Here is a 25,964-nt window from a genome sequence, read left to right as displayed (position 1 = left end):
TTCTGGGGAAGACAGGTCTGTGCGCAGCGGCCCAGCTCACCTGGGTGTGAGTTCCTGGGATGGAGGGAGAACAGACCTCCCCGAGTCCCCCTCCAGCCGCTGGCAGGCTCTGCTCCTCTGCCTTTCGCTGGCAGCGACTGGTTCTGGAACTCGGCACCGCTCTGACCGGACCATCCCGGGGCGGCCAAGCCAGCGAGCAGGTGCCTGGACCAAGGCACGTTTCTCGCACCTGCCAGCCAGTGGGACAGCCCCGGAAGGTGCCAGGCCCGTTTCTGGTTCTCGGGCCACTGCCAGAGGGAGGCGCCCAGAGGTGCAGGAAAGACAGACGGATGTTCTCAAAGCTACTCCACCCTGAAAATGGGAAGGCAAGGTGGACTCTTGCCAAGAGATAGAAACGCTTTCCAGTTTTCTTTCTCTCAAACCTCTTTTGAATGTCCCTAAGGAGGGAAGCACGTTGAGTGGGAGCCTAGATGTGTGGGAGGGGAAGGGAGTAAGGTGGGCCCGGTGACCGTGGACCACCTGTAACCGGGAAGGAAGGGCTACCTGTCCCCTGTCCTCTCCACGTTGCTTCCTTGCGCTGTGTTGGTGGAACCTGTGCTCCTGGAACAGTCGTAAGGGGTGATGGAGGCCTAGGCTGCTTCTCCCAACCCCCAAACGTCCTTTGCTCACGGTGCAGGGGATGGGACCGTGGCGTGCCGCCGGCGCGGGGCCAGTTCTGTGTCTGTTGGTGCACTTCTGTGGTGGGGGGAGGTCACCCGGGTCGTGGGCTGCAGTCCCTGCTGGGCAGACCTGGGCAGTCTCCTCAAAGTCCGGGGAGGACCGGGGCTGCTCACCCTGCCCTGGCGTCCCCTCCTTCTCCCAGCTCCAGTGCCTCCCTTCCTAGGGCCCGTGGGGCAGGGGGACTGCAGCTGCTTCTGGGAGAAGGGCTTGAACCCCGTTTACTCTGAGGATGTGCCCTGCAGGGGAGAGGAAAGGCAGCTGGACATCTGGCAGAATTTCCCACCTGAGAAGTTTGGGATTCCAAGCCCCTGCCTTTCTTGGCGCCAGGGAACAGTAGCCCAATTGTTCCAGACCCGTGTTATCTTGGTCACGGCACCCGCATCCTTCTGGACCACGACCCTCCAATTCCTGGGCCTAATAATGGCCTTGTTCTGGGCAGGGTTGAGCAAAGCCCTGTTGGTGGCTGTTCAGAGCAGCCCTGGCGACTCTCCCAGCTCCCCCTCCATGTGCCGCCCGGCCATCCTGGCAGCCCAGCCCTCAGGGAGGCTCACAGAGGTGGCGCTGGGCTGGCGGTGAGTGGGGCTCTGCTCCTAGGGGCACAGGGAGGCTGAGCCCGGTCAGTGGGCAGTGGAGGCCTGGGCGAAGTGCGGGCAGTCTCCAGTCTGTGGTGCGTTCATAGCTCCTGGACTGAGGGTAGAGGGCGGTCCCAGGTGGATGGAAGGAAGGGGTGGGTGGACAGGCTGTGGGTTTGTCCAGGGCAGAGAGGAGGAATGTCTTGCGTGCTGGACTCATGGAAGTTGATTGTAAACGTACCGTGTTGAAGCCGTGAGGTCGTAGGGAAGGTGTCTTGGGATGCCCGTGAGCCTCTCCGAGGCCTGGCAGGAGCGATCAAAGTTACAGCAGAAGTGGCTTGACAGAGACCTGTGAAATGTACTCAAGGCAGAGCCGGAGAGGAGGTTTGCTGACTCTGGCTACGGCTGATGGAATTTGCTGGCCTGGAAAAAAAAAGAGTTGTGGTCGCCAGGCGTCTGTGGTGCCGGAGTGTGGCCCGTGTGGAGCCGGGGAGCGGCATAGAAGCCCTCTGCAGGCCTTCCTGCTTCGGGGTCTCTGTCTGCAGAGCAGGACAAAGCACAGGAAGGCCTGAGAGGTGTCAGGCCACAATGACAGCGAGGTCTGGGAGCCTCCCCAGGGCAGGCAGGCTGGGGAAGAGCCCTTGAGGGGGCTGGGTGTTCCGCCCACAGAGAGACACCCCGGGGGCACCCGCTGAGCGGCCGTGGCCAGCTTCAGCCTCGTCCCCACTGTGCTGGTGTCTGCCCCGGCCCCCTCCACTGCTCTCCCTCTGGGCTCTTCCTACTGATGGGCTCCCCCACCACCCTCCGACCCCCGCCCTCGGCCTCTGCTGCCAGAACAGGGCGGCGTGCGCTGCAGCACACACGTGCCAGTGGGCGAGCGTGGTGGGCCTGGAGTGTGACGGGTTAGAAGACTGCCTCTTGGTCTCACGATGGTCGGCCTGTCTTCCTGCCCCTCTCCCCTGGATCTGCCCAACCTCTGCATGTCAGAGCAACAGGCTCTTAGTTTTTGAACAATTTTTACGTATTTATTTATTTAGCCTGCGCCGTGCGGCGTGCGGGACCTTAGTTCCCCGACCGGGGATCGAACCTGCACCCTCGGCAGTGAGAGCGCCGAGTCCTAACCGCTGGACCAGGGGAGCCCCTCACAGGCTGTTCGTCTTCATCAGGGCGCAAATGGCTCCTGAATGCCTCCTTCCTGGCCGTGTCTGCCCCCTGGGACTTTGATGAGTCCCCAGCACAGGGATGCTCACGGCCCCTGGTTCCTTCTGCAGTAGTTACTTCCTCACCTTTGAAACTGTCCTCCTCTTCGGGGAGAGGGAGAGGAGTCATCCCTGGGGGGCGCCGGGCCGTGTCGCCGGGCGGGCAGCCTGCGGCGAGAGTGCACTGCAGGGGAGGACTCCATGCGGCTCCTCTTTGGAGGCACCACTCTCTGCCTTTGACTTCGGAGGTGGCGCGCTCTCCTGGTCCGTCCTCCTGCTTCTCTGCTTTCTCCACGGCTGCTTCTCGCCTTGAGCTGATGTCCTTGAAAGGGACACCTCTGGTCCTTCCCCCTCTCTTCTTCTCCTCTCTCTCCCTCGGCAAACCTGCCCAGCCTCTTGGTTTCAGCTACGAGCTCTGATCATAGCATCTCAGGCGTATCAGGTGCCTTTGTAGTTTGCAGCGCGTCTTTACAAGCAATCGGCCTGCGAAGTGGAAGAGTTCGTCCACTTTTTGGATGATAAAGGTCAGGCACAGAAGGACTGAGCCACGGCTGGGGTACATCTCACTCCCCAAATGCACGTCCGGCATTCCTGTGGGCAAACCACGTCTGAGTTACCCCCGCGGTGAATGCGGACCCTCGTGAGGGGCCCCTGGTGCACCTCCCTCACACCAGGCCCTGTCCTCGGGGTTCACGTGTTACCTGCTTTAGTCCTCATGTCGTTCCTGCACGGAAGATGTCCTAATCTGTGTTTTACAAATGAGGAAATGGCCCAGTGAGGTGTGTTGTTTACCCAAAGCCTCCGAGTGAGTGATGGAGCTGCGATCTGACAGCAGACATCGCATGCTTTCTGCTCACCCACACCTGTTGACGAGGCACGTGACCACCACCCGTGTGGGCCACAGGGCTGGCCGTCGGTGAGGGCCACGCCTCCCAGCACCCCTGCTTCCTGAACGGCCCCCTGTGGTTCTGTCATCGTGAGGTTCTCTGAGCTGTTCTGTCTCGGAATCTGTTGGACTGGTCTGTGCTGCTCTCTCGTTGTCCTTCGTGATTTTGCAAACTTTGGCCTAATGCCCCTCGACTTTGTTTTTCCAGAATGAGGAAGTCTCAGCCTTTTAGGAATCTCCCCTCACGTCTCAAGTTCTCACTTGCTTCCTGTCTATCTGGTGTGTTTATGTGGGGACGAGTCTCCCCCTTGGAGTCGGGCCACCCCCTCCCCAGATCCTCCCACAGCTGGCACGCACAGCACACCTGCCCGCTGCACAGACACACCACGAGAAGCCCCGTCTCTGCTCCCACTCCAGGCCCAGCCGCCCGTGCTGAGGTCAGCTGAGCAGTGGCCGCAGATACGGCCCGTCCCAGGCCTGCTGGCTCACTGCATCATGTCTGTGACAGGAGAGCCTTTCCTGGTGCTGTGACGGAGTGCCGGAGGCATGCAGAGCTGGGCTCCTGGCCTCCTGTGCTAATCACGGGTGCCAGGCCTGGGGACGGTCAGGTTAATGGCAATGATGGGCACGACCTGCTGGGAGGAGCGCACTCGGGGCCGGGAGGGGTCGCCGGTGGACCGAGGTGGACGTGGGGGCACCGTGCTCTGGCCCAGGCACTCTCTCATCTCCCTGTGGCCTCCCCTTCTTTGTCAGCTCCCTTTCTTCCTCATTTTCCTTACCCCCTATGTTTTGGGAGTCACCACGAGGATGGGAGTGGGTGGTACCATCCCAGCCCGAGATTAGAGCTCTGAAGATCTCCTGCTTTGGGGCTTCATGCCAGCCTGGGTTTCTTAAAGAGGTCGCAGGCATATTAAAGATCCAAGGCTGTCTTTGGAGGTGGTGAGGGAGCCTTGGGAACAACAGAGACCACTTCCGCGACAGGAAGGCAAATCGCACTCCGCGTGCACCTGCTGGGTACACCTGCTGTCACACAGGCGTCTAGCACCTGAAAAGCAGGGAAGTCGAGTGCTGTGACCTTCCCGGCAATGAGTTGCCCTAGAAATGAGATCCACTTGCATGTGACACTCTCCCCTGGTGTGTGTGAATGTGCCAGAGGGTACGGGAAAGAGGAGGGTAGAGGTCTCCAGGTGGTCCATCTTCGCTACTGATGGGGGTATCTGAGGGGAGAAGGAAGTGGGTTCTTCTTTAAAAAAAGTTTATTTCTGATAATAAAATTTGTATGTGGTCACTGGAGAGCATTGGAAAGAACAGAGAGGTAGAAAAGTAGCATAAATGAAAGTTTTAGCTTCATCATGCCGCCATGCCGAGCTAACCTCTGCTCACCTTTGATGAGTTTCCAGGGGTGTATGTGGGAGGAGAGACTTTTGTTGCCAAGGATGCCTTGAGTTTAAAGGAAGAGAAGGACACAGGACAGTGGGCTCCCAACCCTCCTACCCTGGGCTGCCTGGGGCCTCCCACTTTGACCGTCAGCCCTAGCTGGGTGACCCTGGGAACCGGGCAGCCACTCTGCCCAGGCTTGAGTGCCCCCTGGAAGGAGGGCCCTGCTCCTGGGACTTCCTGCAGAGTGGCTGGGACCCCAGTAGCTCGTGGGACAGCCCCTGCGCCAAAGCAGAGGCTCCTGGGAGGTGGCCGTGGGGTCTGGTCCCAGACTTCTAGTGGCAGCTGCCGTGTTGGTGAGCTTCGGGTCTCTGGGTGAGTGAGGCTGTCGGATCGTTTTTCACCTGTAGGTTCCGACCCTGGTCCCCGCTCTGCCCTCCAGAGCCTCGTGAGATAAGTCCAGACACCGTGGGCCACGGTAGTGCTGCCCGTACTTCAAACCTGCAGCCGTGCTCCTCACCGCTCCCCCCTCCCCCGCCCCCAGCCCCCTCTAGTTCCCACCCGTTCCTCGTGGGCAGCGTGGAGGGAGGCAGAGCCTCTGGCTAGGCTTCCGGGAGCAGGTGAGAGGGGATGGTGATGGCAGCGGGATGGGGAAGCCCATTCCAGGCCAGGGAATGGCACGCAGGAATGTTCATCCGCGGCAGGTGTGCACACAGGCCCGCGTGAGTGTGAGCTGCTGCCGGGGCCAGAGGACTCCCCGCCCCCTGGGCTCCCTTATATAGCCGCCGCCCTGCTCCCAGAGCTCGGGTGGGGATGGCCCCCCCCGCTGGACACACTCGGGGAGCCTGCCGCTGGCTGGGCCCCGGCCAACTCTCAGGATCGTCTTGTCATCACAGCCCGAGTCAGCTGTTGGATTGGGAAGCCTTCCCTGGTGTTTCACGGTGCACAGCCAGAAATATAACCCTCCTGTTTGCCAGGAGCACTGGGTCTTGGCAGGCGTCCTCATGGCCTATTTTAAACTGGAGGGAGCAGTGAGAAGTGCCTCTTGGGCTGAGCCTGGGACCCTTCCCTTCCCTCGCGGGGCTGCTGGGGGCTGGTCACTTTTCCCTCTTTGGGCCCATGGACACGTGTCCTGGGGGGAGGACACGGGGGTGGGAGGCGGGGCTGTTTCAGGGCCATCTGGAAGAGGGTTTGCACGATTACACGGTCGGTGAGCCCCGGGCCGGCAGCGGGAGGCTGCTTTGTCCGTCCTCCCTCCCTCGGTGCTGGCGCCGTGTTTGAGCAGGCGGCTTGGCCACCCTGTTTTCCTTGCCACCTGGAAAATGGGGACCCACGTGGCTCTGCCCTGCCTCTCAAAGCGTTCCCGTGACCTCAGAGAATTGTTATGAGCTCGTCTGGCATCTACCGACCCCTGTCGTCCTGCTTCATTTGCCAAAGTCAGTCTCCCCACCAGGCAAAGCCTCTCTAAGTAGACACACGTTTCCAAGAAAACCAAATAAAGAGATGATGGAAACAGGCAGCAAAGGCTGTTCAGCTCCTTAGAAGGCTGCTGGCGGCCCAGTGAATGAAATAATAACCAGCACCTCGTGAAGGACCCAACGTGGCCTGTGCTCCAGATCCTGGCTCCTGGGTCTGGCTTGCCGAGCCTCTCACCGGGCAAGTTCCTCAACCTCTCTGAGCCTCGGTTTTCATGGGTAAAGGGGTGATGACGATGCCCACCTCGTGGGTGTAGTGGACATGCCCCGAGATGGTGGTCTGTAGGGCGGGTGCGTGCTGCAAGTCAGTGCTGAACGACTCGGCCACTGCAGTGGCCGCTGCTGTGACCTTCCCAGAACCCCGTCACAGACAGAGGGTACCTGCCGTGATGCCGATCGGCCCAGGACCAGCTTTGGTGGAAAACTAGGCCCTCCCCATCAGGGTCCGCAGAGCGCCAGGCAGGGATTGGATGGAGTCTGGTTACTGCCCCAAGGAGCCCTGCCTCAGGGGGTGGGATGCCCGGGGTGGTGGTGACAGGGTGTTCATTCTCCAGGGGGTGTGGGGAGGGGTCACAGCACGTCTGGCCTCAAGGGGCAGCGTGTCCCTGGGGATATTGCTTTCTTTTTTTTTTTTTTTTAATAAATGCATTATTTATTTTTGGCTGCTTTGGGTCTTCATTGCTGCACGTGGGCTTTCTCTAGTTGCGGCGAGCGGGGGCTACTCTTCGTTGCGGTGCGCCGGCTTCTCATTGCAGTGGCTTCTCTTGTTGTGGAGCACAGGCTCTAGGCACGCGGGCTTCAGTAGTTGTGACACGCAGGCTCAGTAGTTGTGGCTCGTGGGCTCTAGAGTGCAGGCTCAGTAGTTGTGGCCCGCGGGCATTGTTGCTGCGCGGCATGTGGGATCTTCCCGGACTAGGGCTCGAACCCGTGTCCCCTGCATTGGCAGGAGGATTCTTAACCACTGTGCCACCAGGGAAGTCCCTCCCTGGGGATATTTCTGTCCGCTGGGCCTCAGCCCAGTGGAGCCCACTCCTGGGTGGGAAGCTGGCTGGTTACAGCTCTGGAGAGGCTGACGCTCAGCAGGTCCAGGGTGGGGACCTGGGCAGCTGCAATGGCAAAACCCTTCCCGGTGATTCTGACACCCAGCAGGGGAGCGGGGTAAGGGCTATGGAGGCAGACAGAGCTGGGGACTCAGCCTGGCCCTGCTGCTTGGTCTTGGACAACAGTGCCCACCTCCTTGGACTGGTACGAGGTTACGTGGGACAGTGGGTCTGGGACACCCGGCCCAGAGCCTAGCACACAGGCCCCGCTCCCTGCATGGTGGCAGTGATGGTGAACTTGGAAACACCGGCTGGGCGGGGGCCCCTCCTCTGTTGGGCCAGGTGCTGGCTGCCTTCAGGGGCTCAAGCTTCTTCTCCAGACCTTTTCTGGGCTTGAGGGCCCTCTTCCTTGCCCTCACCCCTCCCCTCCCCACATCCCCAGATTGGAGGCCTAAATGTAGGGGTGGTGTTTCCCGTTTTAGAGGCTGGGGGGAGAACCGTCTGCAGGTCCATGGAGAATTGGACATTGGTGCTTGGCTTGGGCTGCCTCTGGGTCAGCCCAAGGTTCACAGGCGCCTCCTAACCCAGCCTGGGCCCGAGTTCCAGGCCCCAGACCAGTGCTCAGTGCATTTCTCCACCAGAAAGAGGACTAAGGTGAAGGACGTGGGTCTGTCTTGTCCATCCTGATGATGATGGTGGCAGGATCCAGCGCCTGTAGAACACTTACTCAGTACCAGCCATTGTTTCAAGTGCTTTTCGTACTTGAACTTATTTTAGCTTCATGACAGCTCTGAAGGAGGTACTATTCGTAAACCCATTTCACAGATACGGAAGATGAGTCACAGATGGACCACGTGTTGCTAAGCGCTGTGTTTTCAGGCATGCCGTCCCCTAATCCTGTCCTTTTAATATTGATTCCGAGTCGGTTTCCACGAATAGCTCATCAATGGCGACAAGCACGTAGCGCACATTTTCCCGTGGACACTTCCCTCTGTGGTCTGTAGCTGCCGCGCAGGGTGGATGCTCCGTGCACACGTGTGTTGACTGTCGGGTGTATTTATTTGTTGGTTTCCAGGGGACGGGAGAGGCTGGACAGAGGGCAGCAGATGTGCCATCGCCGGGAGAGCTGCTCTGACGCCAGCCTGCCCGCCATGTGGGCTTCCTGCTGCGGTCACCAGCTCCCCTTTGCCCCCCGGAGCCCAGAATAGCAGTCTGTGGCCAAGAGGGACAATGAGGAGCAGGGCGCGTGGCTGGGCTGCAGGGCTGGTGGGTGCAGGATGGTCAACCTTGAGGCTCGCGGCCTGGCCCCGTCTGTCCCGCCAGCTCCAGGCTTTATATAGCGAAGCTGCGCTAGGTGAGCCCTGCAAGTTTGTGCGTGGCCCTCATCTGACTGCGGCATGTGGACCCTTCACCGGGGTGGCCTGAGGAGACGTGGCCCCCGGGCTGACCTGGGTTTGAGTCTCAGCAGCAGCTGACGGGCTCTGCCCGCAGCCGCATCGCGTAATGGGAGCAGCCCGCCAGGGAGCTGAAAAAGGAAACGGGCCGTGCCCAACCCAGCTATTATTAAACTTTTCTCTAGCACTTTCTCCCCACTCAGCCCTTTGCCACCATACTTGAGAGATTGTCCCTGTGCCACCCCAAAGGGATGTGGCCGCTGTGACCCGTATAGGGAGGATGGCACTGGGGCCTGTTTTAGTGGCGTGGCGCTGCCAGCGGGATTCCTACCACCTTCAGTGGTAGAAGAATGCCTGGCTTTCAGAAAGGACTTCTTGGGACATCTCACCTGTAGCCCAGAAGCCAGAGAGCCTTTCTCTTTGGGTGACCCTTAGCATGAAGCAACATCTTTTAGGTGAAGTCCTTGTGCAACAAGTAAACGGACTCTCAACCGTATGGCAGTGCTGGGAAGGGCTGGCATCTCTCAGGTCCGGAGTTGAGCCTGTGGTTCAGGAGAGGTTCAGGCCTCTCCTTTGTGGGAACAAAGCCGGACCCCCTTCATGTCTCTGAGGGACAGGCACCTGCTTTTGTTAGTGTCCTTGAGTGGAAGAGCCTTTATTTTGCCAGTTACATCCTTGTAGGGCTGTTTGCTGTCACCTCCCATTTTTTTTTTCTTTAAAAGAGTTTCTTTTTTTTTTTTTTCCTTAAGAGCACTTTTAGGTTTACAGCAAAATTGAGAGGAAGGTACAGGAGATGTCCCATACACCCCACACATGGACAGCCTCCCCCATTATCAACATCCCCACCAGATGCAACACTTGTTACCAAGGATGAACCTACATCGACAAGTCATGGTCACCCAAAATCTGTAGTTTACGTGAGGCTTCACTCTTGGTGTTGTACATCCTATGGATTTGACAAATGTATAAGGATCTGTTCCCACCAGTATAGTATCATACAGGGTATTTTCACTGCCCTAAAAATCCTCCGGGCTCTACCTTTTTACCTCCACAAACCCGGGCACCCAGTGATTAATGTTCTGTCTCCATCGTTTTGCCTTTTTTGGAATGCTATATCGTTGGAATCCTACAGTGTGTCGCCTTTTCAGGTGGATTTCTTTCACTTGGTAATATGCGTTTAAGGTCCGTCCATGTCTTTTCATGGCGTGACGGCTCATTTCTGTTCAGCGCAGAATACTGTTCCGCCGTCTGGATGGACCACAGAATGATGAAGGGATGAGGAAGAGGGAGGGTCCCCTGGGGGAGGCAGCAGCTGGAGGGGCCTGGGTGGTGAGCTGGTGAGAGCCACGTCTGGTGCTCAGCCTGGAGCCTGCACAAGGAAGTGCAGGGCCCTGGCAGAGGTGCACTCAGTCCGTGCAGCCGAAGAGACAGGGCAGGGCCGCTCGGAACCTGGGAGGAGTGCCTCCTGCAGGATCCTGAGCGGCGTCGGCCTGGTGGCCGGGTCCCTCGGTGCCTTGCTGTGACGGGAGGTGTCTGGTTCCTCCCAGAAGGCGAGCGGGTTATAAATAGCAGATGACGGGCTGTGGTGAGAGCTGCCTCTAGCGTAATCGCCGATTTTGAGAGTGCCCTGGCGAGGGTGGGAGGATGGCTGAGGTTAAATTTGGCCCTGTTGGCTGATTGGCATTTCTTGAGCCGGGTGCTAATCCCTTCAGGAGGTCAGATAAGCTCCACAGCGGCGCCAGGTTAAGGCGCCAGGTTTGAGGCCAGGTTAACTCTTTCGGGGGGACTGCAGAAGACCCCCAAAGTTGTGACGACTCCACATTGTCCAAAACAGAGCTGGAGCCGTCGTGGAGCTGGACTTCAAGAGGGTCCATCCAGGGGAGGGCCGGTGCCTGAAGTGCAAAGCGGACTCTGCTGTGTGACTGTCTTTCTGACGAGGCCGTCCCGTGGGAGGATGTCCTGGGGCAGCCCTGTGGTCAGCCCTGTGGCACAGAGACGGTGCACTTCCCCCTGGGAAGTAGCTCAGGCCCAGGGACCTGCCTTGCTGAGTATCGGGGTGAGTGGGTAGCACCGCTGAAGGTCAGGGATTCCCCCTCCTGGTCCTGTCACCTCCCAACACGGCCTGATGAGTTGGGACCCACTTTCCAATGCCTCACATAAGAGCAGGAAGCTCTCCCACTACAGTTCTAGGCTTTGGGGGTTTCCTGCTCCCGCCCCATCTGCTGCAGGCGTTAACACTCACCCTTTTGCAGAGGGAGGGTAGGTTTGTAGCCTGCCTGCCTGCCCCTGCCTGCCCCTCCTCTCTGGGGGTGGCGGGTGGGCAGTTCTCGGCCGCCAGCCTCGTGGGCGGTGTGCACTGCTTCCCCTGCAAGTGCCACTTCCAGCCTGGATTTCTCCGCCAGCCTGACCCCTTCCTCCCGGGGCCGGGGGTCCCGCTCCATCTCCTGCTGCTGTGGGTGGGCCGTGCTCCTGAGCTTCTCGTAACCTCCGCTTTCCAGGACCATGAAACTGGTCCCCGTGGAGTGTCGCACCCCCCATGGGCCGTCCTCTGCTTTATGGCCACTGTCGCTCTGCGCTCACTCCCGTCACAGCCGAGGCGTCCAAGAACGACGGCGCTTGCCGCTTGTTCCATCTCAGCTCAACCAGCCGAAGCCGGCAGAGGCGCCGCGGGAATAGATTATCCCCAACAAGCTCTCCAGGCCCCTCTGCTGTGGCCCCGGCCCCCCTCTCGCCAGCATCGCAGCGGGGATTCTGGAACCTCCCGCCTCTGTCTTCCTCCCCACGTCCCTTTCACCTGGGGCAGCATCTTCTCTCTAACTGGCCGCTGCGTGTGCCGAGTCGGGAACTTCGCGCAGAGAGCTGATGCCGCAGGGGCGCAGGCGTGGGGGGGACTGGCCTTTATCCTTCGGATTCTTCATGCTCTTCCCAGAGAACAATGCCCTGCGGGAGGAGCCCTTAGCTGGCCTTGCGGGGTGAGCTAGGAGAAGGAGGGTCCTCCTTTCACGAACAGGGGGATATTCGGATGACGACGAAGCTGGCCTCTCCGTTTTGCCGGAGTAAGATGGTTCCCAGCAGGCACGCTGGGCGGGGAGCCGTGGCTGGCTCTTGAGGAACTTGACTGCCAGGCCAGAGGGCGTGGGCTCCTCGCAGGGCAGGGGGGAGCCAGTGAAGCTCTGCACGGCAAGAGCAGTTTTAGGAAGAATAATTGAGGGGGCAGGGAGGAGAGGGGTGCTGGGGTGGTGTTGGCTAGCTGAGGGTTGAGCCCCCTGCAGGCAGGCTTGGCTCTGTCCCCGGCTGAATCTGCACCCTGGTGGTCCAGCCCACGGGCTTTGGGGGTTCAGGAAACGAGAGCCTTGGCAAGATTCATTTTGGGTCTGAGTGCTATGGGCCTGGGACGTGTCCTCCCACCCATGGGTATATTCTGGGGCTCGAAACCTCCCTGGTGTCCTTCCGCTGGGATGGGGAAGGAGAGCACAGGCCCTCGACTTCTGGAGGAGGGACTCCGCTGTGAGCATCTGTGGCCTGGGCCGTGTGGCTTGTCTCCTTCAGGGAGCGGCTCAGGGCAGAGGGAGCCTTCCCCCTTTCCCTGGGTTTGGAGCTGCTCTTTGGCATTTGATACCAAGATGTCAGGTGAGCTGGTTCTTTTCCTCGTCTCCCCCTCCCATCAAGGCTGCAAGGAGCTGGAGGTGACCCTAGAACCAAGCGGTATTGAACGGCACCGTGCCATGCCCCCCCCACCACGTCCAACCCTGCCACTGTACCTGCTCCCAGGGTCTTGTCCCCAAGCCACGGTCAAAAATGATGGCTTGGTTGGGAGCAGAGGTTCCTTGCGGACGCCCAACAGAGATTCACTGGAATTGAATGCACGTGCCAGCATGTCCGTGATCTTAGCAAGCATGGTGTATGCCCAGCTTCACCACGTCCCCCCTCACTGCCCCTTGTCCCTTAGGTGAGACCCTGAGATGAGGTGGCTGATGCATGAGTGATGGTGACACCAGGCAGCCCGGCGTCCGGGAGCAGGAGGACGACCTCATTTAATTAGAGTGTGTGGGCCTGAGCCCCCAGCATCCTTGGAGAAAGAGACTTTTCTGTGAGCATCAGTCTGTACCAGGCACCGTGCTTATGCAACCTTGTGAGTTTGGTGGTGTTGTCTCCGTCTTGTAAATGAGGAATTAAGACCCAGAGAGGTCAACTTGCTTTTCTAACGTTGCACAGCAGGGGCAGGGAATTGAACTCCCTCGAGTCCATCAACTTCATAGCCCGTGCTCCTTCTTGTTCTCTTTCACTAGAGCTTTTCACCTCCTGCAGCATTTTCTCTGTGCTGAGCTCAGCCACCCTTCTGCCACTCCCAGGCTCTCGGTGACGCCCGAGAAGTTTACTCCACGTATGCTGAAGGCATACGTTCCCCAGGACAGGAGGTTCCCGAGTCCTGGTCTCCTCCCTCTCTCTGTTCCTCCCTCCACAGAGATTCATTGAGCCTTTACCATGAACCTGGCACCCGAGGGACATACAAGGGACAAGTCAGGAATCTCTGACCTCCTGGAGCTCACATTCTAGCAGGGAAGATGGACAAGAGTAAATAAACACTTAAAGTCATAGTAGGTTTTCATACAAGAAGGGGAGCAAAGGAAGCTTAAAGGAGAAGAATGAAACCACAAGTCTCTAAGGAAGAACATTCTGGACAAGGGACACCCGGGTGCGGAATAACATGGTGTGCCTGGGAGCTAGCAGAGGCCGGTGAACGGGACCAGGGCACGGAGGAGGCGGGCAAGGCAGAGGCTGGATCGTGTAGGGTCCCGGAGAACACGGGAAGGGATTTGGGATTTGTTCTACATATGAGGGGAACCTCTGGAAATTTGCTGCTCGGTGGAGAGTGAGTAGTGGAGGGGCAGGGGTGGCAGCTGGGAAAACAGAAAATGATCGCAGAAGTTCAAGGAGGAGGTTGGGGTAGCAGTGGAGTCGGGGAGAGATGGGTGGGCTGGAGTCAAAAATCGGAGGTAGAACCGGCAGGACTTGCTGGTGGGTGATGGGGGGGACAGAGAGTTGCTGGTGACTGGGGTTCCCCGTGGCTTGCGCATCAAGCTTCCCGTGTGACCCTGTTAAGCTTGAGTTGCCTGTAAGGCGTCCGAGGGGAGGTCACGGTCGGCAAGTGGGTGCCCAAGTCTGAGCCCAGGGAGGGGCCGCGCACTTCTGCCTGGCAGTAGTCAGGTGGAGCAGCCCCTCAGAACACTTTGAGAGCCTGTGAGGGGCCCAGCTCTGCTGGATGTGGTTCCTGGCGTAGTTTGTGTTTAATAATGGCCTTTGGAAACGAAGCAAGATGACGGCATGACTGAGTCACACAGCGGAAGCGCGTTGGTCATCCCTGTGGTCACAAGCCTTGGGTCGGGCATGGGGATGCAGCTGCATTAGATACAACAGCATTTCTGTGCCACCGAGGGGTTTGCGTATACTTGGTATTCATGGAAAGGCTTGACCCTTGCGGTCTTTGACAGTGTAAGGGGAGGTACCCTTTCCCCCAGGGGACCAGCTGGGGGCTGCACAGTTGTACCGTCTTAGTCCCATGCTGCCGGGAGCTTGCCTTTGCGAAAACTTGAAAAATACCTCTTGGGAGCCTACTATATGCGAGGCACTGTAGGAGACGCCAAATAAGAGTCGACTTAGGCAAAACCAACAAGGAATGAACCCTGTAGGGCGCAGGGTGTTGGGTGCTGTGAGGGAGGTGGCAGGTGCTTCTAGCGCACAGAGGGGGCATGGGGAGGGTGGAGCTCATGGGCCCTTCACGGGAAGGATGGCACTGCTGACTGGTTGGGGTGCAGGAGGGGCACGGCTGGCGGGGAAGAGCCGGCAGGCAGGCACGCAGGCAGAGGCTTGGGGTGCATCACAGAGGGGCCAGTGCCCTGGACTGTGGGGATACTGGCAGCCTAGTAATGAAGAGATGAGCCTGCAGGAGGTCTCAGATGGACGCCGTGCTGAGAAGCTTCAGCTGCACCCCGCAGGCTGCAGGAGCCCTCCTGGGCCTGGAAGATGAGGCGTGATGTACCCCAGGTGGAGCGTTCAGATGGTGGTGGTGACGGCGGGAGGGAGGTGGGGTGACCGACAGGGGTGCTTCTCAGTGTTCTGGCCCCAGGGATGAGACCAGGACCCGGGCCGTGGGAGTGGAGAGGACCAGGTGGGTGCAGGAGAGTTGCAGGCGTGTGGCTGGAGGATTTGGAGTGGGCGAGATGCAGAAGGGTAACAGCGCGGATGAGCGTCATTTATGACGTTAGGCCGTGTTCTTGTTCTCAGGGCTTTAGAAGTTTTCTCCTTTTTAATCTCCACAACAAAGCTTGTAGGTACTACACGTAGTTTGGGGGAGTTAGCATTATTATCCCCATTTTACAGATGAGGAATCAGAGTCACAGAGGTCAACTGGCATGAGGCTACATTGGGGAAGGGGCAGAGCTGGGATTCAGAACCCATGCGTTCACTCCAGAGCCTGTGCTCTTAACCGCTGGCCCCAGATCCAAGTTTTGATTCCTGGATGGAGGAATAGATGGGGACACGGGTGGAGGGGCATGTTTTCCAGAGACTGGGACAGACACCCTGATTCAGAAGACGTCATTCAGAGAGCGTACGACACCACGGAGAAGAAATACTGACGGTCCGGGCAAGCAAACGGCCCCGGGCCCTTTGCGACCCGAGAGGCAGTGTGGTACCTGCACGGTCAGTGTGACCCCCATCCTGGTGCAGGCGTCAGGGTCCTCCCCCAAGTCCTGTGCGTCCAGTGTCCATAGCATCAGGCCCACAGGCGGATGACACACCGCTCTGCAGGACTGTCGTGCCCCTCCCCCAGCACTGGTCCCCGCCTTTCTGGGCCTTGGGGACCCGCTTTCTGTAGGGCTGCCTTAGGTTTGCTCGTGCAAAAGAAGTCAGAGTTTTCCTGAGATGAAGCCAGACTCTGGCTCCCCTGAGCAGCTGGTGCCATGAACCTGAAAGCTTCCGTCTCCAAGGAAAATCTTCTTTTTTTTTTTCTTTTTGGTAACGTCTACTTCCTGAGATGCAAACCTGCCAAGTGGACGGGAGTGGCCCCTCTCCCTGGTAATTTGACGGCGTCTGTTTAGTGGGTGCCCTGGAGGCAGCACCCTAAAATCTCTCCACTTACAATGTTATTTCTTCTATTTCTTCTGTCTGCCGGGTCAGCCTGCATCTCAAAAAACACTCTTTTCAGAGCTTCGGGGAAACGTGGAGCCACAAAGTGCAAGCGTCTGCATTATGCTGGGTCCTCAGCCCTCCCCGGCTACTGCTCGCTTTTTTCTGTCGAATAAGCAAACGCCAGAGCATTTATTCCTGGGGATGGGATCTCATATGAAAATGCGTGGTAATTGTTTCCTTTTGCTATTGTCGATATGTTTCTGTTCCGTTCATTGAACTTTGTGCTCGGCTCCTACCATCTCACACGTCACATCTCGGTTATTTTTCTGTTTGCCGTTTATGAAGTGCATCCTTTCCCCTCCAGGTCTTGGTGCGGGGAGCGTTTGTCCGCCCGCTCGTGTGCACGCACGCGCGTGTGTGTGTGTGTGTGTGTGCGTGTGCGCTGCAGAAGAGGGGGCTGGGAAGAGAGAGGGAGAGCCATTTGGGATCTGCTTGGAGGGAGGCCTCCCCCCTGCCTGGACTTGGTCGAAGAACTCACACTCCTCTGCTCCTTCTGCTTTTGGGAAGCGCCTGAACTCAGAAGTGATTGATTCTGATGTATATCCAGGTTGGGGTATACTTAGCAGTCTTGATTTCATGTCATTATGGCCTGAAGCCCTGCCGGCTCCTCCTGCTGTTTGTGTGTGTTTAAGTGGTCCGTTCTTGTCTTGGTGTCAGCCTGGGCCCTTGACCATGGGGTCCTGAGCAAGTCTCAACTCCAAGCATCCGTTTCCTTACCTGGGGGATTTGGGTCACGGGGGCGGTAAGTCGCACAGCACTTCTCAGGCCCGGTGCAGTGCTGCCACTTTTCCTTCCTGCTGCCTTCCCCGAGGGACATGGGGTCACCCTGGGGAGGCAGGGCGTGGGTTCCAGCCTCCCAGCTCCGGGGCAGATCACTCAACATCAGAGACCTTGCCTCCTCACCTGAAAAGTGGATGTAGCCACCTTCCTTGTTGCTCAGCCAGGCTGAGGGGGGAGCAGAGGTGAGAGCCCAGGACCTCAGGGCTGGAGGGGTTGGGATATTGTGAGGTTCAGCCTTTTCTCTGGAAGGTGGGGGCTGAGGCTCAGAGGAGGGAGGGGCTTGCCCGTGGTTCCAGCCGCTGGCAGCGCGTGGCCGGTGCGCTGTGCCGTCTGGGGTTCACCCTGCCGCTCTGCCCGAGGGCTCACCTGTCCGTTAAGTCCTGAACATATGTGGTACCGCGCCTCCCCGCGTGTGGTGCTGGATGGACAGATGGCCCTTCTCCTGCCATATGCTCTGGCCTGTTTCAGTGTCATGGCCGGAAGCGGGCTGCGTGTCCTAGCGCCAGGGCTAGGGAGGCGCTCCTGTTGCGGAGCTGGCTCTCGCCTTGCTTCCACGTCCCTGCACTCCTCCCTCCCTGTGCTCGCTCCATCCATACCTGGCCCAACGCTCAGCTTGATGCCAGGGATGCACACAGAGAGGTATGAGGGGAGGCGCCCCACCCTGCCCCGGGCAGCCATTGTGCTGGAACATCACCGGCCAGGTCAGCACTGGCGGCTGGGAGAAGGGTCCAAGGCTGGTGAGTGGTCAGACGGTCAGAGCCACTGCAGAGTGTTAGGTGGGGTCAGGGCGGGGCTGGCCAGCCTGGAGGAGGAGGTGGGCGTTAGCGAGGACCCGAAGGCCCTGGCTGGGACTGAGAATGGTGCAAAGGGGGAAGAGGAAGGTTTCTTGGGTGGGTGGGGTGCTGTGAGACAGACATGGAGACAGTGGTGTGGAAGGTGCAGTGAGGGACCCGAGGGCTCCCGCCGAGGAATGGGGAGGCTCTGGCCAAACACGTTTTATTTTCGGGGGTGGGTCTCAGTGTCAGTGATTGGGCGGCACGTGTCTGATTAGATTTAGCTCTTCTGACGCAGCGATCGCGATCATTACTTTGGCTCAGAGCATTGCTGAGAACCTGACTCTACCTGTCACTGCCGCTTGCTCACCTGCTGGAGGATGGAAGGGAGTGGAGGGAGGCGGGGAACTTCCCGAGCCTCCCGTCGCGAGGAGCCCGGTGGAAGGGGGCCCTTGGGGTCCAAGGAGAGGAGGCGGGGAGCCCATCCTGCTTTGGATTCACTCCGACCCCTTCTGAGTCCCAGAGCCACTTCCCGCCCGCCGCCGCCTGCTGCCTCGGCCCACCTCCCCTCGAGCTGGCTTTCCGCTTATCTTAATTTATTGATGAAAACTTGTTTTACGGTCCAGAGCACAGACGGCAGCAGCTCCCTGCCAAAAGAAAGCATGCTCGCCAGTCGGGAAAGCGAGCTACCTCCCGGAGATGGGTGGCTGGGGAATGGAGGGTGGGGCGGCAGAGTGAGGGACGCGCATCTGGTCTGACTGTGCGGCGGCCTGGATGGGTGGGGGGGCCCCCCGGGGCTGGGGGCTGGGAGCTGGGGGCGCGGGGCTGCCGCCTGGGCGGGACCCCTGGCTAACAGCCGCTCTGCCCGGTCTTAGCAGTCAGGATGATTGAGGAACACGGGCCATAAGTACTAATAACGACCCTCGTTTATAGCTTTGTAAAAGCACCACGCTGGGAAGTTTATTTTCGTGCATCTCATTCAGTCCCAACTACAACTCTATGTGGTAGGAACCATGAATTCCCCATTTAAAAAACAAGCCCTGGAAAGCCGTTTTCTGAGATTCCCGCCCCCCGGCTGGTACATGGGGGCTCCGCGAACTTGAACCAAGGCCAGAGCCGTCCGTAGCCCCGACCCAGACCTCACACTGGCCCTGTGCTCTTCTGCGTCGTGGCTGCCTGTCCGGCTGGTCTTGCTGGTCCAGCTGGGTGTCCTGCTCCTGGGTGGCCGCGGTCAGCATGGTGCCCGGCTCAGGGCAGGTACTGAGGCCCCTGCGGAGGGGCTGGGCTGAGGGCTGTCCCTGTCGCTCCTTTCGAAAGACAGGAAATTCTCCGAGCCGCTTCTGAGTGTTCCCTCTGAAGCTCCGTTTCCTGGTGGGTCAGAAGTGGATGTCCCCATGAGGCTGCTGACCACGCCGGCCGGGGACGGGCCTTCGAAAGTTGGGGCCGGGGCCCCCGCGAGCTGCGGCGGCCTCATCTGTAACGTGGGGTAGCGAGCCCAGGGGTCTGTGGGGCGCGTGTGGGGTGGCGCGTGTGAAAGCCCCCTCCAGAAAAACACGGCGCGGGGGGGGGGGGCAGGGAATCGTTTCCACAAGCTCCTCTGGTTGTGGAAATAGAGGCACAATAAGAAGGTCCACCGAGCCCCAAAGTATTTTATTTTGTTCCTTCTTGCTTCTTTGTGCAGAGGTACAGCCAACAATTTTCGCAACTCTGGTGAAATCAGCAAAGTGGGCAGTGCAGGTTGGCTGGACGTCTGCCCCCAACACATGTGCACTCCGTGCACCCCTCCCTGCGGGGGGCACCCCTAACGATTGGTCCTCGCCTCTACCCGCCCGGCCGGCACGCAGGACAGACCACCTTCCAGCTGTGCCTGCTGTCGCTCGCCACCCTCTGCCGGGGTGTGTCCCGGGCCCCTGCGCTCCTCCCCGCCTCCCTTGACTCAGACTGGGCTACCGTGGAGAATGTTAATAAAATGAAGTTTGGGGTTTTTTTTGTTTGTGTGTTTGTTTGTCTGAGGCATAGAGAGGCTTCAGTCAAAGGGTTGGAGTCGCATCAGACTGGATTAAAATCCAGCTCAGGTGAGATACTTAACCTCTGAGCCTTGGTTTTCTCATTTGCAAAGTGGGGGGAAACAGTAGGAACTACCTTGTCTGGTTTTTTAAAATTATTTTAAAAATTTTTATTGGAGTATAGTTGCTTTACAATGTTGTGTTAGTTTCTACTGTACAGCAAAGTGAATCAGCTATACGAGTATATATATGTAGATCCCCTCTTTTTTAGATTTCCTTCCCATTTAGGTCACCACAGAGCACTGAGTAGAGTTCCCTGTGCTCTACAGTAGGTTCTCATTAGTTATCTATTTTATACATAGTATCAATAGTGTGTATATGTCAATCCCAATCTCCCAGTTTATCCCACCTTAGTATCCATAAGTTTGTTCTCTACATGTGTCTCTATTTCTGCTTTGCAAATAAGTTCATCTGTACCATTTTTCTAGATTCCACATATAAGCGATATTATACGATATTTGTTTTTCTCTTTCTGACTTACTTCACTCTGTATGACAGTCTCTGGGTCTATCCACGTCTCTGCAAATGGCACTATTTCATTCCTTTTTATGTCTGAGGAATATTCCATTGTATATATGTACCACATCTTCTTTATCCATTCATCTGTTGATGGACATTTAGCTTGCTTCCGTGTCCTGGCTCTTGTAAATAGTGCTGCAGTGAACATTGGGGTGCGTGTGTCTTTTGGAATTATGGTTTTCTCCGGGTATATGCCCAGTAGTGGGATTGCTGGGTCATATGGTAACTCTATTTTTAGTTTATTTAAGGAACCTCCATACTGTTCTCCGTAGTGGCTGTACTGATTTACGTTCCCACCAACAGTGCAGGAGGGTTCCCTTTTCTCCACAGCCTCTCCAGCTTTTGCTCTTTGTAGACCCCTTGTCTGGCTTCTGTGGAAAGCGGCTGGTGCGGTTCCTGGCATGGGTTCGGGGCCAGTGGATGTTAGCTTCCTCGTCCGTGTTCTTAGCGTCGTTGTCATTGTCGCCACCCTCGTCACCACCATCGCTGTCACCATCCCTGCTTTCCCCACCCTCTCAGGCCACAGGTGGGTCCCAGGCACGCCGTACGCAGTGGCTGGCCCTCCCCTCTCCAAGCATGGACACGTCCAGGGACCCCTTTCTGATGTATTTGGGACGCCCTAGGTCTAAGCAGGGGGGCCTGGTGGGTCAGAACATGGTTTCCAGAGGCAGATTTCCTGGGTTCCTTCACCACCTAACCTCTCTGTGCCTTCACCCTTCCAGGTGTAGAACGGGGAGGACGAAAATGCCCTCCCCCTGTCCCCACCATTGGGTTGGGAGGATTAAGTGAGGCAGATGGGGCAAAGCACTCAGAACCACGGGACCATGGTTGGTGTCCCTGGCAACAGCTTCCGGGGGGTAGTGAAGACAGGGAAGGCGCCGGGTGGGTGAGGGCAAGGCGTGAAGCTCCTCCCCGAATGACCTCTGTGACCTTGGGCGCACTCGCCTGCCAGGCCGTGGCCCGGCTGCTTTCAGCGAGTGGCCTGAATGGCAGTGGGCACATCAAAGGGTAGAAGGCGGACCAGGGTCTCCCGTTCTGCCAGATGACAGAGTCGGCCCAGGGCCGGGGCGAGGAGGGGGTCTCAGGCTGACACGTAAAGTTGGTGCAGAGACCACCTCTGGCAGAGGAACCCGAACTTAGCCAGCCTGTGTTCCCCACAAAACATGTCAGAAATGTCAAATCCCGACCTGGGTGGACACGGCTCCCGGCTGGCAGTGTAAATAATCGGGCTGCGGGCAGAGCATCCCTGGAGAGAGGACCAATCATGTTGGCCACGTCCGAGGCTTCTAGCTGAAGTGTGTGTGGGCGGCTGTCCTGGGGCCAGAGATGGAGCTGGGTGTCCACCACGATCCTTCCCGATACCTACACATGTAATCAGGGAGTGTTATTTGCTGAGCTCAAGCCAGGGGAGACCGTGCTCTTTACATTATTAAAGGGCCTCCGTTCTGTGGCAGGCCGAATGGAGGCAGCCCTGCCGAATGAGAGGCACCCCGAAGTGGACGTATTTTCATGGCGTGACTCTTCTTCCTCTCTAGGGGGGCTGGGGGCGCCTCTCCTCAAACAGGGAGAATGAGCTCCACGCCCTCCCCATTCTGTAGGGTGAGTTATAGTCTCCCAGATCATTTGAGCTCTTTGCCAGAAAGATGTGATGTGAAGTCAAGGTATCCCCTGCATTTCCCGAGGATTTTGAATAATAGCACAGTACCTTGTACGATATTTATATTCCGAGGAACACAAAGGGCTCGGCAGGCACAATCCCATTCATCTTCTCCGTGTCCCCGAGTGCTGGGGACGTGTTTTTTTCTCCCTCAGTCTCTCAGCGGAGAGACATCCCAGAAAGGCGGCTGGACCATTGCCGTCACCTGGGGCCCCATGTCCAGAGATGCGGGCTGTGGACGGTTCTGCTTTCTCAGGGAAGCCCAGGTGGCCCCAGTTTCAACGTGAACCTTGAAGATAGGTTTCTGAAACCCATCCCTGACTCCCAAGGCAGCCCCAGCTTCATGTATTATTCTGTGCTTTGATGCTGTCAAGAGTGCCTTTCTCCCCAGATACACAAAATAAAACAAACGCAGGAAGGGAAAAAATATGCCTGTGGTGGGAAAATCCTTTCTCCAGACTCCTCTGACGAGTATTCTGAGTCCTTGGCGCTTTTCCCTCCCAGCTTACTGTGACCTTGGGGGCTCAGGCAGTGCCTCTCGCTGTGGTCCAGGCTGGCTCCCCGTGGCTCCTTCCCGGCTCCAGAGCCGTGGCGCTTGGGGCGCAGATGATGAGGGCTCCGTGCACACCCCTGCCCCAGCACAGAGTACCCATTCTTGCACTAGCACCTGCCCAAGAGTTGCTGGTCTTGGGTGGCCCGAGGCTCCAAGCTGTGTCCTGTTGAGTGCTGACAAGTTCTGGAGTTTGGGGTCACCTTCCCCCGACGTTCCCAGCGAAGGGCAGTCCTCCCACTGGCTCAGGGAACAGAAACCTCCAGTGGAGCCAGGATAGCCGACTGTCTCCTCCATCTGAGAAGCTCTTCCCCGAGCCTGCCCCCTGCTGTTTTAGCCTATCTCCTCTCCTGTATAGAGCAGGGGTGGAAAACAGCTGTGTGCTCTCCTGAGGGGAGCAGAACCCCGCCGTCCAGGGGCTCCATCCTCGTGGAGCGAGCTTGGGAATCCTGGGTTACAATGCTCCCCTTGTGTCCCTTCTCCCCTGCACCCACCCCACCCCACCCTAGCTTGAACAGGAAGCACGTGCAGCTCTGCCAGCCCGGTGGGCCCGCCCTGGAAGGGCCGCCACTGTTAGCCTGGGTCAGTGTGGACAGTACAAGGCTGGCAGGGGCTTTGTAGCACCCGTTCCTTCTGACCACACAACATTCTGTGGTCCATCTGGGCCTGTTCCTCGGGCCCCCTTGGGGGCTCTGAGCTGGTTTCCACCTCCTTTTCTTTCCATCTCCCCACCGAGTGAGCAGGCCTGTGGTCAGTCCGAGACTGAGGTGCCGTAGCTGGCACCTGAGAAGGTTGGTTTGGGCCCTGCTGTCAGATTTGAGGAGCCCAGATGGCCTGGGAACCAGGGTGCAGGTGCAGGTAGGGGAGGTGAGCCCTGTTGCCCTGCAAGCCTTTCTCCCAGACAGGAACGGTGTGGAAGTCCAGAGCTTTAAAGGGGCCGTGTTGGGAGAGCCCAAGGTAGACCCCTTCCCCAGTTCTACTCCTTGCCCTTTGCTCCCTGGGCATCAGCTGTCGTGGAGACTGGGCCTGCTGTTGGCACCCCTGCCCTGGCCTTTGAGGCCCAGGGACAGACACAGGGCTTGCCACCCTGCAGTCCCACAGATGCCTTGGTTGGTGTGAGCCCCTAGGCAGGGCAAATGCCCTCCATACTGAGGCCAGGCCAGGAAGCCCAAACAGGTGGGCAGTGCTTCAGCAAAGCCAGTCTCCTCCCTTGCCTCCACTGGGGTCAGAGGATACCAGGCCCTTTGTGCAGCCAGCTTGGGGCCAAGGCTGCGGTACCTGCATTTACCCCTACCCAGGACCCTAACCGACTGGAGGGAGGAAGGGCTGGCCTCGGGGTCTCAAGAGGGGTCTCCCCCCTCTCAGCTCTTTCACCCCCAGCACTTTTAAGAGTCTTAGATAGCAAGAGGTATTGTAGCAGGAGCCCCTCTCAACCGATAGGGTGTGCCAGTGAATTGGGGGGCGCGGTTCCCATGTTCCCAATGTCCCTGCAAAGTTTGCTGGAGAGAAGGGGGCTCGGGAAGCATGTAACTTAAGAGCTTTATTAACGTCAGAGACTCAACAGCTCCCAAATACAACATCCCTGAAGTTTGGCTGCATTTAAATGCTTTCCCCTAGAACCATCTTAGATAGAAAAATAACCTCATTCTGCAATAATCAAAATGTAACTGGGTTTTAGATATGCAAATGCTTTATGTCCTGTTTATTTGGAGGAAAATGCGGCTCAGAAATACGGGTGTGATCTCCCTGTCACCTCTGCAAGCTGGTGATACTGGAGGCTGTGAAGTTGTGAAGAAATTGGAGGCTTTGAGAGAGAAAGTGTGGGGTTAAAAATAGAATGGCCGAGGAATCACGCTGTTTGGTTTGAATCATGCGCGAGCTCAATGTGAACCACACCTGTGCTGTGGCTCCCAGCCAAGCTGGGGGCGGCACAGGCTGCATTACTAGAGGTGTAGAGCTCAGAGTGCGGGAGGGGAGAGCGGCGTCTTGCACTCTGTGCTGGTCCCCCCGGAGCTGGAACCTAACTTTCGGTAGTGGAGGGTGACTCAGGGGTGAGAGCCCTAAAAGCCCTTTTATGGGCCAGGAGAAGGTTGGGAAAGGTTTTTGTTAGATACAGGCCTTCAAGAACCTCAAGTCCTGCTACACTTGATCTCGGTGGGCTTCCTGGGCAAAAGTAGGACTGATGCACGTTAGCCCTGGGGAAGCGGATTGCTGAGTTAATAAGGAAGCATTCTTGACCAATTAGAGCTGTGCAAAAAAGGAACAGAGTGTGTTATTGGCTGGTGAGCACCGGGACCCCGGGGTGCTCAAGCGGAGGCTGGACCCCTGGGGCCAGGCACAGAGGAGCCCTCTCACGGGGGCCCAGCCCCCTCCGTGCCCTGATCCTTCTGTCTCCCGGGTGGCTTTGGCAAAGGTGTCCCTGTGACTTTGTCCCTTCCGTGTGGAATTGGAAGCACTGTCCGTCATCCCCCATCTCCCTTTATGGCCGTGACATTGAATGAGCTGCAGCCCACCCCCCCCCCCACCAAGAGGCAAGGGGGGCTGAAACATGATGTAGCCGCCCCCTCCGTCCTCGCGCTGACACCATTCCCCCTTCTCCGCGTGATGAAGTTCCTCGCAGCCGGCTTCTCCCAGGACCGGGCAGGATGGCTACCAGCCAGCGCATTGGCTGTGAAATTACAGTCGTTTCTGTTTGCTTTTTTATTCTCCACATCCACTAATTTATTAAATGCTGTTAAACGTTGCACTTGGCCCTGGCTCATAGAGAACAGGGGGGCATGCTGAGGCCAAAGGTTTGAGGGGCTCCTGCAAAGCAAAGAGAGTGTGGGGGACAGGGGCGCTGCAGAGACACAGAGGCTGCGGGGATGAAAGTAGCCAGAGGGTGTGCTGAGCTCTGAGGGGATGGGGCAGGTAGAGAAGGCGACTTACACAGGCGAACAGGGGCTACGGGGGAGTTGGGGGGGAACTTGGCACGGGGGTGGTGAAGAGGGTGCAAAGGGGGCCTTCTTTTTCAGGTGGGTTTGTGTGTCTGGGTATCCTGTTCCCAACCCCTCCCATCCGTCCCTCCATCCATCCATCCCTCCCTCCCTCCCTCCATCCCTCCATCCATCCTTCCCTCCATCCCTCCCTCCATCCATCCATGCATCCCTCCCTCCTTCCCTCCCTCCCTCCATCCATTCATCCATCCCTCCCTTCATCCATCCATCCCTCCCTCCTTCCATCCATCCCTCCCTCCACCCATCCATCCCTCCCTCCCTCCCTCCATCCCTCCATCCATCCTTCCCTCCACCCATCCCTCCATCCATCCATCCATGGAACAAATATTTCTGCAGTATCCAGGCATGTTCTGGGCCCCACAGTGGGAGAGAAAGGGCTGAGACGTGAACCTGGCCTGGGAGCACTGGTGTTTTTGTGGAGATGGGCAGCGCGTCTACACAGAGGGCTAGGCAGGGATGTCCAGCCCTGGCACAGGAGGTCACCCCAGGGAGGGCCTCCCTGCACATTGGGGAGATGGTGGCAGCTGTGGGGGACACAGGCAGTGGCTGCCCTTTGGCTCTAAGCAAGTGAGGGAGGAAGCTCAGGGGGGAGGGTGGTTCAGGGGAGGTTGTGGTTTCACTCCCGGAGAACTGGGATGCTGGGTGAAAAATACATAAGGACACACGGCAGAAACATGTATTAAAACCACAGATCAATGTGGTTGCAACTGAAGATGGGGAAAATGCCATGGGGGTATTGGCTAATTACAGCAGACTTGATAAATGAGGC

At 58.0% G+C, this 25,964-nt stretch overlaps 1 protein-coding gene and 1 long non-coding RNA gene across 3 annotated transcripts in view; both read left to right on the top strand.

Moving 5' to 3' along the window:
- Positions 1–25,964, top strand: part of TSPAN9 (tetraspanin 9) — a 181,243-nt gene that overhangs the window by 142,669 nt on the left and 12,610 nt on the right. The gene's annotated exons all lie outside the window — the stretch shown is intronic.
- LOC309641266 lies at positions 17,282–19,393 on the top strand. The gene is made up of 2 exons (XR_014252586.1): positions 17,282–17,371; positions 19,089–19,393. It is a non-coding gene; the product is annotated as an uncharacterized lncRNA (long non-coding RNA).

The sequence above is a fragment of the Balaenoptera physalus genome (assembly GCF_965194825.1).
Source record: "Balaenoptera physalus genome assembly, chromosome: 13".
NCBI classification, from domain to species: Eukaryota; Metazoa; Chordata; class Mammalia; order Artiodactyla; family Balaenopteridae; genus Balaenoptera; species Balaenoptera physalus.
This window is presented reverse-complemented; position numbering and strand designations above follow the sequence as displayed.